We start from the raw sequence: 19,566 nt of genomic DNA, 5'->3' as shown, positions 1-19,566 counted from the left end.
CATCTTATCATTGACGAAGTAAGCATGGTTTCCAATGTCATGCTTGCCTTTGTGCATTTGAGAATGCAAGAAGTTCTCAAAACAGAGTATGATGTGTTATTTGGTGGCAAACACATCATTGTTTTCGGAGATCTTCTGCAGCTGACACCAGTGAAAGGGCAACCTGTGTTCAAAATGCTCACGCATGAAGATACCAGGAAGTGCTTAGGGAGTATTGGCAACGTCAATATATGGTTAAACTTCAATTATGCTGAACTGCATGAAAATATGCGTCAGGCAAAGGATGAAGTTTACAAGACTATTCTACAAGATGTTAGAATTGGAAAAGTGACCGAGCATGGGAAAGAAGCTTTACATGCACGATTACTGACAAATTTATATCCAGACGAAGATGTTGTGCCTGAGAATATTTTTCAGAAAGTTACTGAGAAAAAATCTGGAATATGTTTGATGCCAACTCTTGCAGAATGTGCCAAATTCAACAACAAAATGTTGCATTTAGAAAAGCAAGAGATTGTGAAATTGGAAGCTATTGACAGAGTAGAGCATATGGGATCAACAATTATTTTGTCTGAGAATCTGAAAACAAAATTGGATTCATTAGAGAAGAGTATATCTAAAACTGCGGGTTTTGAGAAGACTCTGAATGTGTGCTTGAACTGCCGTATAATTTTAAGAAGGAATTTACATGTTGAAAGAGGTCTGGTAAATGGATCAATGGGTAATGTTGTTGATTTTGTGAAATACAGAAATAGAGATGGAATTGAATTTTTAAAAATTAAATTTGATGGCATTGAGGAAGTACAGCTAATTGCTCGTTGTTCTGCTAGATTTTTGCTTGTAAAAGACTTATATGTTCGTCGTAAGCAGTTTCCTGTTTGCTTGGCATATGCGGTGACAATCCATAAATCGCAAGGTTTAAGTGTAGACTGTGCATTGGTGAATATTGGCAGTTCTGTGTTCAAGGAGGGTATGGCATATGTGGCATTGTCACGAGTTAGGACTTTATCGGGATTGTACTTGATTGAGTGTGATGTCACAAACATTTGTGCGGATCTAGATTGTGTTAAGGAATACAATAGGTTGAGAAGAGAGTATGCGCCACATTTGCCTCAGTATCCTTTGTTTGAGAAACGTGTGGTAGGCCGGAAACGAAGAAATGTGACCAATACTGGGGAGGTTGTAGCAAAAAGACGAAAAGTCGATGAACCTGAAATTATAAGCAGAAACAAAAAGGATTCTGTTGAAGATGTTGTTGGTTTTCAATTTGAAAACAGTTCTGGTGTCAACTGCTATGCTAATGTAGTGGTTAATATTTTGTTTTCTCTACAAAATGTAAAAGAAGAGATTGTGGTCAATTCTGATCAAAGATTTTGCAGTTTGTTAAATTCTGTGTTAGAGAAATGTAGCACTGATAGAACAAACATAGAAAGTGTGTCTGAAATTCGAAATCTGTTAGACAGATGTTCAGGCCAAACACAATTCTCTCAAAATAGTCAGCAAGATTGTCAGGAGTTTTTAATGTATATGCTTGATGTATTGCATGCTGAAGGTGTAGATGTAGATCACCTGTTTGGGCTTTCTTATCAATGGCAGCATGACTGCGAGAACTGTAGGGTATCAAGTAGTACTAGTGTAGACTCAGAAAGATTTATATATTTAACTTTGCCAGACAGTAAATCAGTCTCTTTTAATAAGCTAGTAAAAGCAGCTGATCACAATATGGAGTGTAGGCAATGTAAATCTGAAATGATGTCCACATTATTTATACGAACATATGGCCAGTATGTCATTTTAATGTTCCAACGATGTAGGCCTGATGGAACAAAATTGACAACTTTAATTAAAAATTTTGTGGCTTCACAGTTGTCAATATCAGGAAGGACTTTTGTAACTGTAGCAATTATATATCATGATGGTCCTTCAATAACATCAGGACATTATACAGCTTATTTAAAGTGTAGAAATGGCTGGTCATTCTGCAATGATTCTGTTTTAATTTTCAAAAAAAAATTGCCATATGACCTTAAAAACTCTTACCTGGTGTTTTTAAAACCAAAATTTTAGGGAAAGAATCTCGGGATGTGCTCTGAGGAATTTCAAGAAGTTCTCATGGCTCCTATACTATTTGGCCTTGAGGATAAGTGTAGTACAGAGACATAACTTTTTACCATAACACTGGACGTTATTGAGAAATACGTGCACTTTGAATGAGTTCAGAAAAACTATTTCTTTTTATAAGCTAATTGAAGCAGCCAATCAAAACATGGAGTAGAGGGAATGTAAGTCTGCAATGCTGTCTACTGTTTTACATTGCTTTGTGATTAAAAGTGATGTAGAGAATTAAATAATTGTACTAGTCATAAAGGTAGTGTAAGTCTGCTTCATAGTAAGCAGTATCAGTGTGATAGGAAATGTAGAACATGATTGAGCAAGAAGGGGAAGATATTACTAGTCCAGGATTGTGTAAATGATCTTCAACATTTTAATTCTGAAAGTTGCGGAAATGCGAAAAGACGGGATTGGCTAACAAGAAATCCAAGAGTTATACATGGCTCTGACAAGATTTGGCCTTGTGGATACTTGTGGTAGAGAGCAAGAAGTCATTTATTGTATGTAACATGTTTTTGAAAACGATGGAGGTTTTCTTTCAGAAAGTGGCGGGTTGAAAGTAATAACAGCACAACAGAGTGTAAGCTGTTCATAGGACATCCTTGGCCGTCATGGAAAGTAAGTTAACTTTAAGGAGTTCTGAATTCTGATTTGTAATGTTGTATGGGTTTTTTAAACACAATCATTTTGATTGTGTTTTTTTTTCCCCGCTGTTATATGATGAATACCTTCAAGTCACTGTTTTAGTGAAATTTGATACATTCTGAGAACAGCAAAAATAAACCATTTAACATGTATAATTAATTCTGTTCTGTTTGCATTTATGATGTACATGTAGAACTGTGTAGGAGGCATGGAGAAGGTGAGGCTTCTGTAAGTGTCAAAGTTGTTGCATACGTAGTCTTTTATATTTCATTACTTTCACTGTTTCTGACTGATCTAAAAAATTTTTTTTAAAAAGAACAGTAAGTATAAGGGAAGGAAACAGACAGTTATGTTAAAAGAAACACAGCTATAGGGAATAAACTAGGGATACTGTTACCCGCAATCCTCTGCTGATGATGTCACTGAGCATGTCATGAATGATGTAATATGTGACATCATCAGCAGTGGATTACGGGTAATAGTATCTCTAGTTTACTCCCCTATAGCTGTCTTTCTTTTAACATAACTGTCTGTTTCCTTCCCTTATACTTACTGTTCTTTTTTTAAAAAAACACTGTCATGTCATGAATGATGTAATATGTGACATCATCAGCAGTGGATTGCGGGTGCGCGATATATAGTTAGTGCAACTAACTATATATGGAATTTCAATGGTTTTGTGTGAGTAAAATAAGGTTTTGTAAATGCTAATTCCTAACTATATATGGTCTATAACCTATGGTTTTTTCAGTGAATTTTCAAGGTTTTGTAAATGCTAATTCCTAACTATATATGGTCTATAACCTATGGTTTTTTCAGTGAATATATATATATATATATATATATATATATATATATATATATATATATATATAATATATATATATATATATATATATTATATATATATATATATATCAAAAAGCAAGGTTTGCCCAAGTGGAGATATCACACGAAGAGGGGTTACAGGACTCGGCCCCCGGTAGAAGCCGCCACATCTCCAGCACGTTCTCCCCTTGTAAGATACTGCCAAACGCGTTTCGAGCGCTGTGTCGCTCTTGATCACTGGCTATCAGAGAATGCAGAGACAGCGATTTTGATAGGAACATGCTTTATTTAGAGTAAAAGTCCCGCCCCAATGGACGTCAGCAAGCAGGGCATTCTGGTAGTAATAGTTCCACTGTTTCGCCAAGACTCGAGTTCCTTAAATGACCTTGTGTGGGTATCGCATTCTCATTAAAATGTTGCCCCTGTGGGTTGGTACAATGTCTTATCCCAAGTGGGTGGAAGGGCACGGGTGAAGTTTGCAGCGCCTGCCAATACAATCCGGAGGTCAGGCCGCCTCAACTCCAGGTGGTGCACGCGGTTGCGAGCACCCGAGATCCGGCAAGTAAGCGGTGAAACGGAGGAAGTAATTTGGATATATATATATATATATATATATATATATATATATATATATATGTAGGGGGCCTTTGGGTCTGCTCTGTTCTGACATTGGTCTACCTAAGTGTCATTTACACTCTGCTCCCATCCATGACAGTGAACTACATGGGATAATGGTTAAGTTCACATCAGTAATTGGCTCCCTTGCCATAAGAATTATAGTACTGTTGAACTACATGTGTACATTCACCTGAAAATGAGTGAGCTTAAGCCAGTCCTTCAGTTTTGAGTTTTCTCCTTTGATAGTTCCCCTTTCAATACGTTGCTTCTCCTCTTTTGATTTTATTTTTGCTTTGGGATGATACTATGGCTCTCGAGGCATTGTTAATGGGTTTCTTACTTGCCAGTCATTTCATCTGCAGTGCCTATCATCCCACAAGTAAAGTAAAAGACCATTATGGAATGCTGTTGTACTTAGTGTATCATTGTTTTACTGTTGGACCTGGCCCTCTCTGCAGGGTCACCCCAAACATGTTGCTATCCCACCCCTCCTGTTTTCTGAACCAGTTTTTGTTGGCTTTTAGAATTCTGTGCATTTTACCACTGCTAAATTGTGCTAAAAGGCATGTGCTCCCTCCTTTAAAAATGGTAAAGTTGGCTTTCACCCAATTGCCACATTTCATTTACTCACAAATTCCTAGTAAAGTGATACTTTAGGTACCCAGGGCCTGTTAACTAAATGCTACTTGTTGGCTTATAATGCTAAATTTGTAAAAAAAAAAAAATACATGCCAGGCCTCTCATTAGGAGGCCACAGCAGCTTGCACCACACATTGTCCCTGCCATGCTGCCAATGATACTAACAACACAACTACTAACCATTACGCTCCTATAAGTGTGACAATTCATACTATTCCAGGCCCTCAAAGCTTTAAGAATCGTTTGAGGGTGAAGGTAAAAATAAGTTTAATGTAAACTGAATCAATAATTGACTGTTGTTATGGTCATCTCTAAATCAGTCTGACATCACCCCCTTGTGGTAGAATGTCACAAGCGCTGGTGTTGACAATTAACTTTGATACAAATTGGGCACCCCTATCTGTAATTAAAACAGATGGGAGTCCGTGCAGCCTAACCACCTGTTTTAGAAACACTGATGCCAATGTTTGAGAAGAGGGGGAGACCGGTTAATGGTATAAAATGAGCCATCTTGGTAAACGTGTCCACCACAACTAATAATGTATTATGTCCCTTGACTGTGTGGGGTAACTCCACGATAAAGTCTAAGTGGGAGAGTGCATGCATGATGACTTATGATGACTTATCTTGTGCCTATACCCATCAATGACTCAGAGGCATTTTGATTCATAAGCCGTATCTATTGGCTTTGCCAATGATTTTTCAATGCTTTGATTAAATGGATGTAGATATCCTTCTTCTGTTTCCACATTACCAGCAGCATTCTCAGCTTGGTTACAACAGATGCATGAGGGGGAGGAGGGGGGCTCCTTAAAGACTTTAGAATATCAAGCATCATTGAAGTATTATATCACAAAGCTGAGGATTTATAATCCCGCGCTGATGAACTAGCTTTGTAGCGCTGATTTAAATTGACCACACTGGTTAAAAAACATATATTGTCATGCCAGTTTTATAGATTTTCCCCTCAAAGAGATATGGATGAAGTAACAACCTCGGACTCTCATTAGCTCATCAAATGTGCTCATCATCTGGGCCTATATTTTCATTTTCAGCATTGACCTGTGATTATGGATGAGGTAAGAACGGTGTTAGGCACATCGGAATAGTACCTTTGCTAAACTGGAATGCCACACAGATGATATAGCTGGTTTGCTCTTTAACTTTCTGCCTCCTGAAATAGCCCTCACTTCTATTGCAATCAGCGAAACAAGGAAAGCCACACTCTTTGGCTATAAAACGTCACCAATAATGTACTATGTGTTATGTTTGAAACCTTCTTGGGGATGATTGAGAGGGGTCTAGTGTGCTTCCAATAATGCTGCCACTTCAACTGTCTCACATCAGCAAAAACGTAATTGAAATCTAATGCATGCAAAAGCTTGGGCGACGATTCAGTAAAATGAACTAATGGGAAGTGACATCATATGATCTTTGACACTGAATCCTCCCGGGAAGTGATGTCACATGACCTTCACCCTAATGAAATTGCTGGCATTTACAGCTTCTTGAGTACACAATTCTAGGGTAGCCCAACAGTTGCTAACATAGACAAATATCTATTTTATACAGCACCTTCATTTTAAATATGACATGCCTACAAACATGCTAGAAACATTGCATGTTTCTCTTTTTATTGGATGATAAATTGTGTCTTTGTTGAAAGACATGAAAATAGAGCAACACAAAACACAAAGCAAAATTTGCAGGCCAAATTATTTGTACCACAAACTGCCATGATTGGGTGGTTTCTGTAGCATAAAATGTACTGGTAAATTACGTACAACGAACCAAAAGATTTCTGCATGTATTACTTCTTGTAGACCATATATTGAATGTGAACTATGTTATTGACTTGTATGTATGTATGTATGTATGTATTTATGCACGCATGCATGTATGTATGTATGTATGTATGTAGTATTTTTAGTGCAATCTTTGTCAAAAGGCAGTGGAGCTCTGTACAGGGTCAAAAGCAAGCATGAAGACTACAGATGATAGGAGAGGTAGCTTTTGTGTTAACCTCTAATGCACTGTGACGGGCTGGTCTTAAATTAGTCCTTAGCTTTTATTATACGTTTTGATTATCATTATTTCCACGGCACTGTCACTTTATTGAAAGACATCATTTTCCATCTGTTAACAATCTGCAATATCTAGTTTACAAATATTTACATATGTTTACTTTTTAATTCATGTTTTTAATTTAAGCAGGCAAGTATATATTGCACTGTTGAATTTAGGTGATTAATGGCCCAGGTGACAGTGAGGGCTGCATAAAGTAAACAGTGCACTGCACTGTTTGCTTTCTGTTCATGGCATTACCTTTACTACCACTGAGGTCAGGGGTCGCAAAGGCAGTGACAAGAGTCTCACAGGGAAGACTGCAACCCCTGTCCACCCCCAAATGATGTCCATGTTCAAAAGAAATAAAACAAACTTGCATACAACTCTTTTATGCACTCACGTACACACTATCTTGCTCACAACCTTAAGTGCTGAACTATAACGTCATTCACATACTCTGTAAGGCATGCATGTACAGACACACTCACTCTCACTTGCACACTCTCTTGAGTGGTATGGCATGCATCCCCTGACACATTCACTCACATATTTAATCATTTGCTCACTCAGGCGAAGGCTCACCTAGGGCCATATGTATCAAGGAACCATTTTGCGATTCTGTAATAGCGATTTTTAAGAAATCGCTATTTCAGAATCGCAAAATGGTATGTATCAAGAAAAATGCAATTTTTTTTGCGATTTCTTGATATTCCTTAATTGCGAATTCGCAAACTATGAATTCGCAATTAAGGAATACTTTCCCATTCATTTCTATGGGCCAGGAGGCCTATAGGAAAGAATGGGAATTTTCTCTCAATTTGCGAATCGCAATTTGCTAATCGCAAATTGAGAATATTTTCAAGGGTGCAGGGGTGTCCAAAGGACACCCTGGTGCACCCCTGAAATAAGCATAGGTGCACATGTGGTGCACATACATGCCCTAAGGGCATGTATGTGCGTCACAAGGCACTTAAAAAAATGCAAAAATGTGCATTTTTCAAGGAATTCGCAACTTACCACCAACTAGAAGTTGGTGGTAATTTGCGATTCCTTAAGGCCATTTAGCAAATTTTTTTGCCTTCTTACATTGCATTTAAGGAATCGCAAAATTTGCGATTCCTTAAATGCAATTGCAAAATAAGGAATTGCAAATTTAGCAATTCCTTATTTTGCATCGGGATTTCCTTCATACATATCATTTTGCGAATTCGCATTCGCAAAGGCCGAAATTCTGCGAATTTCGGCCTTTGCGAATGCGATTTTCAATTATACATATGGCCCCTACTCACATACATACTTGCATACTATTGCAGGCACCAACACATTTTGCAGTGAAATGCTCAGCTCACCTCAGTCACACCACACAAAAATCACAGAAGCATATGTGTTCTTGCCACTCATTCATTCACTCACAAAGATGTTTAATCCCTCATTCAGGCAGCTTTTCAATCACATTAGCACTGACTTGCTTGATAATTTGTTCATATACACTAGCTTAACCACCTGCCTGACATACTGAGTCATGCAATCCCTTCTTCTCATGCACTCTATATCTTAATCACACAGAAATATTTTTCCATACTGTCACTCATTAACACCCAACAATGTACTCAATCACACTTTGAACAATGCAAACAGTGACTCACTCCTGCATCCACAGACCCACTTATTCACTAACACACACTCATTATATGATGACAAAAAGCACACAATTGCTTGTAAATACTTTTATTCATAGACATTCACTTATGCACACTCGCAATCACTTATGAGCATAGACACTTTTTCACTGGTTCAGATTCTTAATTCCTCACTCACTTGCATATTCACTCACTCAGAGCACTTACTAACACACTGAACAACACAATCACTTGCTCACTGACTGAAGCCGGCACTCACATTTCTGTTTACCTTCCATATTTCCATGCTTTTGGTCTTGCCTATGCCTCTTGCCTTTTTTTAAAACAGATTTGATTGGCATTTGACTTACATGCATTTCCATTGTTATCATGTCAGGATATTTACATACATATATATAGATTACACTACTGTTCTCTTTCTTTTTTCTGATGTAATGATAATTCTTAGAAACATTCAAAAAAAATCCTACATTCAACTCCCATTCCTTATCCCCCTAACGAGTCTCTTTGTCTGTAGCTTAATATTTTCAGCATTGCGTGTTCACCTCTTTCACTGTATGCTTTATTCTTGTCTGGGGTCTGTGTGGGGTAGGGAAGGTCTTGTGTCTGTCTTTTTATCTTATTGTCGCAGAAATCCCATCTCATGGTCTCTTACCGGTGGCGGCGAATTTGATTGGGCTTCTGCTGTCTCATCTAGGTCTGATGCCCACATGTCCCCCAGGCTCTCGCAGTTTCTCGGTTCCCAATGCATCGGTTTGCCTCTCTCAGCACAATTCTATTTTCTCTGTCTGCCCACTTCTCCATCTCTCCTTCCCAGACCTCTATTCTTGGTCCCCTTGCAGCCTTCCAATTAATCGCAATTTCTATCTTCGCTAATACATATGCTAACGGCCATATGTATCAACATTCCGTTTTGCGATTCCTAAATAGCGAATTTTAAGGAATCGCTATTTAGAAATCGTAAAATGGTATGTATGTAGAAATGCGCTTCTTTTTAGCGATTTCTTAAAATTCCTTATTTGCGATTAGCAAATTGCAAATCGCAATTAAGGAATAATTTCCCATTCATTTCTATGGGCCAGGAGGCCCATAGGAATGAAGGGGAAATGTGCGAATCGCAATTTGATAATCGCAAATTGTGAATATTTTCAAGGGTGCAGGGGAGTCCAAAGGACACCCTGTTGCACCCCTGAAATCTGCATGGGTGCACATGTGGCGCACGTATATGCCCTAAGGGCATGTATGTGCGTCACATGGCACTTAGAAAAATGAAACAATATGCATTTTGAAAGGAATTCGAAACTTACCACCAACTAGAAGTTGGTGGTAATTTGCGATTCCTTAAGGCCAATTAGCAATTTTTTTTAGCTTCTTACATTGCATTTAAGGAATCGCAAAATTAGCGATTCCTTAAATGCAATCGCAAGATAAGGAATCGCATATTTTGCGATTCCTTATTTTTAAAGCAGATTTCCTTGATGCATACCATTGTCCAAATTGCATTCGCAAACGCCAAAATTCTGCGTATTTCTGCGTTTGCGTACTCAATTTGGCTTGATACATATGGCCCTAAGTCTTGAAACCCCCTGGTAAACTTTGTGTTTCTCATTTCGACAAAGGTGTGACATTCCGGTGCTTTATGCGAAACACCATCATGTCGTCATTTCAATCTAGGGAGAATATTGGATGTTAGTCTCTTTCCTCTAATGAAATTGTGTGGGGGTGGGGGCTTAAAGCAGTTGCAATACTTCTGGAGTACTGATGCAAATGATAAAATTGATAATGCTCGGAGGGAGAACAGATCACCTCAGTGCAGCACAGTCAGTGTAAACAGACTAGGAAAGTTAGAATTAATGAGTGCACATGTATATCAGAGCTGCAAATTGCAACAATCCGGTGGGTCATGGACAGGAGAATGTGTAGCCTAAACTGGGAGAATGTCTTGCTTCACACCCTGACGCTTGGCACAGGGACAGTCCATAAATCGTTTGATCAAAAGGTACCACAAGTGGTACTTCTTTTACCATGATACCACTATGGAGAAGACAATTCCACTAACAGGTTCACTAACAGATTCCCCTCTCGAACGTGCATCCGATGATTATCCATTACCACCTACCGCAAATCCTAGACCTTAGGCTGCAAGATAACAAGGGAAATAAGGTAGTATGTGTGAGGTACGATACTTCCTTCCCTTCTTGTTACGGGACATGAAACACTTGCCACCTGTCTCCCTCCTTTATTCTTTCCACCCTTCGCTTTGAAAATCTTTCTCTTCTCTCTCTGTTCACCTGCTCTATTCTTCGTAGCTCAATCATGTTACTCTCAGGCCTTTCCCCCACTCATAGTAATGCCATGTTTTTCATATAACTCTTCATACCTCTATATTGAGGTTTCTAGGCTCTAAATTACGTATGTTGCAATTTCCCTTTATAGAACTGAAGATGTTGACCTCGAAAGGGTGAAAGGATGGCTTTACCTTGCCAGGATTCAAACTTGTGGCCGCTAGAGATCCATATTTGTCAACAGAATGTATTCAACCTGATGGCTATTCACCCGCCATCATTCTTTCTCCCTCATCTTCCTTCTTCTCTATTTTTCCTCTGTCCCTCCTGTTGTCCCTCCCTCCCTCACTCTTGTCACCTGACCTCCCTCCCATTCCCCTTCTGGTTGTGTCTATTTACACCTGTCTCCCACTGTTCCCTCGCTCCTCCCTTTGCTCCCTCACTGTCCTTCAGTCGTACTCTTCTGTTTTTCCTTTCCATGCCACCCCTCCTCTTTTTGTTTCTCTCTCTTCCCCCCTCGTGTGTTTTCCTCTAATTCTCTCCTTCCCCTGTCTGTTCCCTCATGCCTACTCCTTTTGTCACCCTCTAACATTCTCCATCTCACCTTTGTTTTGCTCCCTTCCTCAGCCCTTTGCCTCTTCACTCTGTCTCACCTGACTCCATCCATCCTTGTCTCTCTCTTGTCTCTCCTCCACCCCCCTACCCCCAAGTCTGTCTCTCTTCTTCCTGTCCTATCCCTCCTTTTTCTCCTTAATTTTTCCCCTGCCCCTGTAATCCCCTCACACACCTTCACTCCCTTTTCTATCTCACTCACCTCTCCTCCCTTCTCCGTCCTCCCACCGCCTCCTGTAGGTTGCTCCAGCTTCTTATAGTGTGTAAGGCTCTCTGACTCTTGTGACAGTGCCACACATGCACAGTGAGGGGGCCTTGTGCACGCAGATAGGGTACAGCCTCCTGCCGTTGTGAGTAGGCACAGCTCAATGTACCTAGTGGGCGCTCCCTGGAGTCATAGCTAGGGATGCTCACTCCAGATACAAAGAAACACAAACACAGCTTCCCTCTGTGACAGAGACTTTTTGCAATACAACTTTGTACAAATTCAGAGAGAGCTCCCTCCAAACACACAGATACCTATGCCTGCAGACGCAGCAGGCACAGAGACAGCTCTCTCCGCTTGTGCATACAGCTCCCTGCCCTTGCGTTTGAACATGCAGCTCCCTGAGCTTGCACATACAGCTCCTCTGCCTGCACATACAGCTCCCTGCACTTGTACACATAGCTCCCTGTGCTTGCACATACAAGTCTCTGCACTTGCATATACAGCTCCCTGTGCATGCACATACAGCTCCCTGTGTTTGCAGATACGTTCTCTGGCCCTGTGCTTTCACATACAGCACCCTGCGCTTGCATATACAGCTCCATATGCTTGCACATACAGCTCCCTGCCCCAGCCCTTGTACATAGAGCTCCCTGTGCTTGCACATACAGGTCTCTGTGCTTGCACATACAGATCCCTCTACTTGCATATGCAGCTCCCTCCGCTTGCACATACAGTTCCCTGCACTTGCACATACAGCCTGTGCCTAAACATACAGCTCCCTACGCGTTCACATACAACTTGCTAAGCCGGATTCCAACTCCATGAGACCACCACACACACGAGCTGCATTCCCCCAACTGTCTGCTACCTGCAGAGACTCAGATCAGCCTCTGCAGCTTTCAGACAGTCCCCCGCTGACAGAGTCTCTGTTCCCAAAGCAATGATGGCTGTACTGGTAGATGAGTCTTAGTGCCCACACCGTCATCCGCTCCTCTTGCCTTTCATACATTTACCCATAATGATTACACAGGACACATTGTTATGGGTAAAGAACTGCTGCAGGTTTATTTTCATACAACCAAAAGTAGGACGTTTTAGTGGGTTATCTTAAGGGCGATCCAGGGCAGGCGGCCCCTCGCTGCCCGCCCGCCTTATGAGCCAGCCGGCACGGTGGGTCGACGCCCGGACAGTGAAGCCTTTGCTGATCCCCTTACGGATCACGTGATCATGTCTTATACTCCCACCCCCCCCTTTGAGGGCGGAGCGTGGTATGGCACACCCCCGGTTGGTTAGGCCCCCCAACCGCCCGAAGGACTAATGGGGCGCCGTCGCGGTTTTCCTGGAACCTCCCTGCGGCTCCAGGTCTTTGGCTCAGGCACCCTTACTGTACCAAGCAGAGGTACCCTTTCTGTACCGGTCTGCCGCAGAGGTACCCTTACTGTACCCGTCTGCCTCCAGATCGCCCTGTAACTCCGCCTGCAACACAAAAAAGAAACATTAGTACGTCCAAATCAGCATGCTGTCTGCCCAGCTGCTGGGTACGAGGATAGGGTCGGTGCAGCGAGGCAGGCAGGCGCAGGACGACCAGCACCGAGGCCGGACAGCAGCAGCCAGAAAGGCAGACCGACCGCAAAGAGGTCGTGTACTGGGCAGCAGGGGCCTAATACCCGGCCCATCCCTGATGCGCCCTCCCCTGGATGCACGTCACTGGTGCACCCGGCCAGAGGAGGGGCTGGAGAACTGGTTGAGCCTCCCCCTCTACGAGGACTGGAGGAGGGGGGGTGCTCAGACTAATGGGCACTAAGGGGGCTGCCCTGCTGATGTCCCCCTGCTGGGGACGCGGGCAGCGGCATAGTGCCCACACCGTCATCCGCTCCCCTTGCATTTCATACATTTACCCATAATGATTACACAGGACACATTGTTATGTTTAAAGAACTGCTGCAGGTTTATTTTCATACAACCAAAAGTATGACGTTTTAGTGGGTTATCATACGGGCGATCCAGGGCAGGCGCCCCCTCGCTGCCCGTCCGCCTTATGAGCCAGCCGGCACGGTGGGTCGACGCCCGGACAGTGCAGCCTTTGCTGATCCCCTTACGGATCACGTGATCATGTCTTATACTCCCGCCCCTCCTTTCAGGGCGGAGCGTGGTATGGCACACCCCCGGTTGGTTAGGCCCCCCAACCGCCCGAAGGACTAACGGGGCACCGTTGCGGTTTTCCTGGAACCTCCCTTCGGCTCCAGGTCTTTGGCTCAGGCACCCCTAGTGTGCCAGGCAGAGGTACCCTTACTGTACCGGTCTGCCGCAGAGGTACCCTTACTGTACCCGTCTGCCTCCAGATCGCCCTGTAACTCCGCCACAGCTCTGGAGGAGGCTGCCGTCGATGACAGAGCCCTCACCTCTGTGTTCCCTACTTGCATCCCACAGCTTCAAGGGCATCCTGTACTTCCGGGAGAAGCATATCCATCCCCACTTTGCCACATTGACCAAACAACGTCATAGTTACGTTCCATTTATCCCTGGCAAAAGGGTCACCTCAGGTAGAAGGGATAGTGCAAGGTGTACCTCCTAAGACATTGCATATTCCGTGAAGTGCCAACCTACAGGTGGCCGGACCCTGTTATCCACCTGTGACCCTGTATACCTATACCAGTAATGGGGCCGGACTACAAAATCATGGGTCCCTTGTCTAACCATAGCCCTTTCATGGTGGATTCACTGGGGACCCATCTGTGTCCCTGCCAAAAGCTGTTTCACCCGCTTCGGCCCTAAAAGCCCTAGTCCGTCCCTTAAAGACACCTCGCCGCCTGCTCTCCCCCACTGCTTCGTGATGGGGTTTCGAGGCCCGGCACCCCGTCCATGTTTCTAACCTTCATCCCCCTTACAGGCTCCAGCTAGTATGAGCGGCTGTCCCTGACCTGTGAAGCGCCGCAATGGCCCTCTCCCACCTTGGGGACTATCCTGCCATTCTGGCTCTGGCGCAGGTGTCATTCTGACTTGGTTTATCTTACGGGTGATGGGCATAAGCCTCCTATTTCTTATTGCATGCTTGCCACCTGATGTATTAGCCTTAGTCGTGTAATTCCGTCTCTTGACCAGACAACCCTCTTGGGCATTCGATGGATCCCTGGCGGCTATTTGACAAGCACCCTGTCTCGATGTAAAATCCAGTTGGGCAACTAGTAACACCATTACTAACTCGCTATGCACTTTCCGGCAGTAACTACTGCCTAATCTCTACCCTCAACATGCCAATTCCCCCCGGGGACTGTCCTGCCCTGGGATAGTGACTCAGAAGCGGGTGTCCTTGAGTCCTCGTCATCTAAGGGGGGTTGGGGGGAGGCATCTGAACGCAACATATTCGTCCCTTCTAGGGCCGTCTGAACACCAAACAACACTCTTCGATCATTGTAGCCAAATTATGTTAACCCCACGTTCTCCATCGGTTGTTGCACCACCACCCGCAATTAACTGGCAGCTACCACCACTGCCTAGATCCTGGTTCTAGCGCAGGCGCTATTGACGGTCTTGAATGGGGTAGAGCCTCCATCTCTTGGATAAATGCTTGCAACCTACTGCAATCGCCTTCGTTGTGCAAGCCCCTGCCTGGCGCAAGCTTAGCTGAACCCCCTGCTGAAATCACCTGCCTGTGCATGCCGCCCAAACTATCTACCGTGGCGTTCTGTCCTGAACCCAGGCTTACCTCTCTAGGCATGTCACTAATTCCTCCAGCCTGCGCTTAAAGCTATTTTGAGACTTCCTTGGCCAATCACCATGCCAGTAAACCGTGCAGAGTACTTATTACCTCTGTCTCGTGACCAGCCAACCCTATACTGCCTAAGATCTCGCCACCTTAGAACCTGAATAACCACTAATTCACTCTGACTCAGGGTGCACGCATACTGGTGCATATAGCCCAGGGCCCTACACTGCCTCTGAACCCTGCGGTTCGCGTTAAGACTATTTGTTATTACCTGTCCATATCTACAAGAGGAGCACTACATCTTCAGCCCGGCCAAATCTTTGGCTTAGTCCCTGCTTCTTAGTTGCATAACCTGAATAGGCTACCCTATAGCTTCCTTGCCTAGCCAACCAAGCTCACCGCCCCCGCAATGTCTGCCCAGGTCTCAACTGCCCTGCGTGACATTACCATCCTGTGGATGCGCTAAGAGTGACCTTAAGGCTAAGGATGAAACTTCATTGCTGATCACTTAAAACAATGAGGATGAGGGAGACCCCTTACAGTAATTACTCCCATCCACCCAGCAAGGGACTCTAAAAAAGACCATGGTTTGGGGCAGTCTTTGTTGGATCATCGTGATCTAAAATTGTGCATGCTTGAGAAGACATGTATGCAATATTCCGGGTGACCCTCTACCCTTGTGGTCACTCTTTCTGTCACCTATGAGCTGCTGCCAGCAACTGCCTAGAGTACTCGGGCACACTAGGAGCAAATGCCATGGTAATTTGTGCAATCACTACGCTTACACTGCTTCATCTCCCCCACAAGCAGTCAGAACCTGGTTGTCCCCCTAGAGCCCTAACCAGAAACTGCATTCAGGCTCCCAGGACGGAGCCCGCCCCGGCTCTCCTGCCTGCGTTATCACATGACCTACTCAAATTCGTGCCTGTGTATTCGCTCCGCTTGTCCCATATTTGGAGAAAGTTCGAATCCAATCATGTACACTCTGACTCAACCCACACACACTGGCCCCAGTGTCTTCTTCCAGTGTACCGGCTCCCGGCCTTGGCATGCCAGCCGGCTAGGCGTGTTCTGACCCTTCTAGAGCGAAACCCGTTCGTTTCGGGAAGAAAGAGCAATCCCTGAAAACATCCCCAACCCGTGCTGGCAGGTACACCTAGGCTCACTTGACAGCCAGGATCAGAGCCCATTATTTGCGCCCCGGTTACTGTACCACACAACACCTTTGCTATGCACATGGGGTGCATACTATGCCACAGATCCACCAGTTGTTTAAAAAGAAAATGCTTTCGAATTATTAGGCAGGCATGCGTGGGCCCCTTAGCTCTGCCCCAGCTTCCAAGTGGGACATCCCAATTATTGCCCATCAAAACCCAATTGTACAAACTCAATAGTAATTCTTTCAAGTTAGAACGTCACACTATTGCCCCGGGGCTACCTAATATGTCCCCACACCCAGTAAACTGCCAGCGTATCACTTTAATGGGTGTAACCTGTGCGCCCCACACCTGGGACCGTAATGACAACTGGGGAGAACATGGGTCCCCCGATCCTGGCAAATTACCCCCTGTGTGCTACGACCCTTATCCTGTTGGTAGCATGTGGTCCCCCCCTGTGAGTAGAGCGATTCTCCAGCGCGGTTCCTGCATTTGGAGACAGAAAACATTCATTAGAAGCTCTGTCCCCCCTCTTCTACCAATCATGATCTTTTGTAATGGGACAGGGGCCAACAATGTCCCACACGCTACCCAGGCCAAGCCTGTTTGATGCATCCATGCAGCGTCTAGAAACTACGTCAATTATTCACATGCTGAATCCGCTAACGACCAATGCATTTTGGAGTGTGTGATTCAGCGTCACTTCCTAACTCGTCCCCCTACTATTCTCTTGTCTGATGGAAGACCTATTAATATCGAATTTACTGTTCTCCTTCACTCTGAAAGTGTCTTCCCGGAGTGTTCTTGTGGTTGGCGAGTCTGCGAAATTGGGGGTCTGCGATTTATTGCAGTAATATCCTTCTACCTGTGTTTGGTACTCTATTGTGAGAAGCAGGCGTCACTATTCTCATGTAACCCACTGTACGCCACCCCTTACATTATCCATAGCTTCTGCTAGTTGCGCCAGTACCACCATTTCGTACGTAGCATTTGTTCTAGTGTTTGGGTGTCTGCCCTGTCATGCACTATTGTACCCCTCCTTGTACTTTTACGCTTTTGTAACTTGCACACATGTCACTTTACCTTCCTATAATGGACTGTTTGCTACATCTTAACTTGTTTGCTCACTTTGTCACTTTGCTTCTTGAAGCTTAGCGTTTGCTTGTGTAATGTGTTCACTTATAATACCCCTATGTATTAGTTATGTTCCTAAATGTGAAGGCTCTGGCCCCCCAGGTGAAGTCAGCAATTTTATAAGGCATAAATAGGCACGGGAGGCGGGGCCTAAATAAGCAGGAACCCGCTTCCCCCGCCCCCTAGTCGGCCGCTTTCGCCGAAAGGCCCCATCGTCTCCCAGTCTCAGCGAGGGCCTCACACGCTGCCATTCCTTGTCCGGGTAACCTCCCTACACCAGCTCGCTGCCTAGGAATACATAGCGGGATGCGGGGCCTCGAACCAAACCCAAACCCGCTTCCCGCGCAACCTACATGACCGCTTACCCTGTACACCTACGTTTAAAGTCCGCGCTATGGAGGATGCATAAATAAGAGTGACCCCGTGGTTGTCATCTTGCCGCGGAATGGGAATATCAGTACACTCGAACCTGTGTCCCCTGCATGAAAGCCGGCCGCTTTCACAATAAGGCCACATCCTCTCCACTAAATAATGGAACGCTGTCAAGCAAAGTTTATGCATTACGCATTCCGGCACGTGACAGTTACGCGCTTTGTCCTGAATCGCCTAATTGGACGCGACCCTTATGCTCGAACCCTGGTTCTAGCACCAAAGTCGGCCGCACGAACTGGGCCCCGAAGTGAGTGGCGCTTGAATGGGCAGAGGATTCTTTACACCTTCAAGGCACATGCAAGGTGAGTGATTACAAAATCAATGTATGTGAACGCGACCCTGAGGCCAGAAACCACTAGTAATCCGGCGCAAACTCAACCCAAACGTATGGGGGCATCCCCGAGTGGGTTTACCAATAACCAGAAAGGCTTGTGCGATCGATAAGTGAATAGGCAACCATCACATGTGAACGCGACCCTGCGGCTTCAACGCCCAAAGTCGGCCGCGCGAACTCTGCTTCCTCCTCATCTACTCGTACTTGCTAAAAGACAAGTGCAGTGCTGCGATGCGAAAGCGCTCCCTTAGGGGGCTCCAAAGGGCAGAGCAACGCGCCGTTCCTTGATCGTTGTGACGCTTGTCCCTCCCTTATTCAGGCTGACTGCAACTGCAAACGGACCCCGGCGTGAGTCGTGAATAGCGCCGCCGGATCAAACCACCAGTCCTGCATGCTCCCGGGACCGGGCATGCCGACTTATTATCCCCTGCTACCTTAAAATTCGTCATCATGCGGTTCCATAATTCGATCTTACGTCACCAAATCTTTCACATAATATCACTCTAAAGACACAATGAACATAAAAGAGCCATTGCAGATTACAAATACCGCCGTGATCCCTGAACAAGCACTAAAAGAATCGAAACAGAGAGGAGCCGGGCACAATGCATCACGGTCGCACCATCACATTCAGCAAGAGCTCGGTAGTGGAGAAAATGCACTCCCCCAAACTGCTTCCATTCAAGTTTAATCATGTTTACGACGCTCCCTTTCCCCATGAAAGGTTTTTGTACAGTTAGGAAGCTTAGAAAGTCCACTGGCTCCGGTCCCCCTGCGGACATGTTTCCTGCGCAATGACAGCAACAATGGCACCGCGAGATTGAAGCCCGCTGCGCGAGCCGGATAATAACCCGAGACCTCATGCCAGGTCTCAGCGAGGTGTTTGGGCCGGGCACACCGTCAGGCAGACGCTGCCCGCTGTTGGGCCTGAACGGCCGTTCAGATAATAAAGAAGAGCTGCGATACCAGCCACAAGGACAGGGGAGCCAAGTAAATAGCCGACGCAACTATAATCCCTATAATGCCGCCCAGCCAATGGGCCCTCGCCACATTTGGTAGAGAATTGGAAAGCTAGAGGGCCACTTTACAGAGTTTCCTCGGCCAGTTTGAACCCCTCCAACGCACTGATTTCAATGCAAGTGCGGCGGA

The sequence above is a fragment of the Lissotriton helveticus genome, chromosome 4_1 (assembly GCF_964261635.1).
Source record: "Lissotriton helveticus chromosome 4_1, aLisHel1.1, whole genome shotgun sequence".
Classification (NCBI taxonomy): Eukaryota; Metazoa; Chordata; class Amphibia; order Caudata; family Salamandridae; genus Lissotriton; species Lissotriton helveticus.
Note: the sequence above shows the minus strand (reverse complement) of the source record.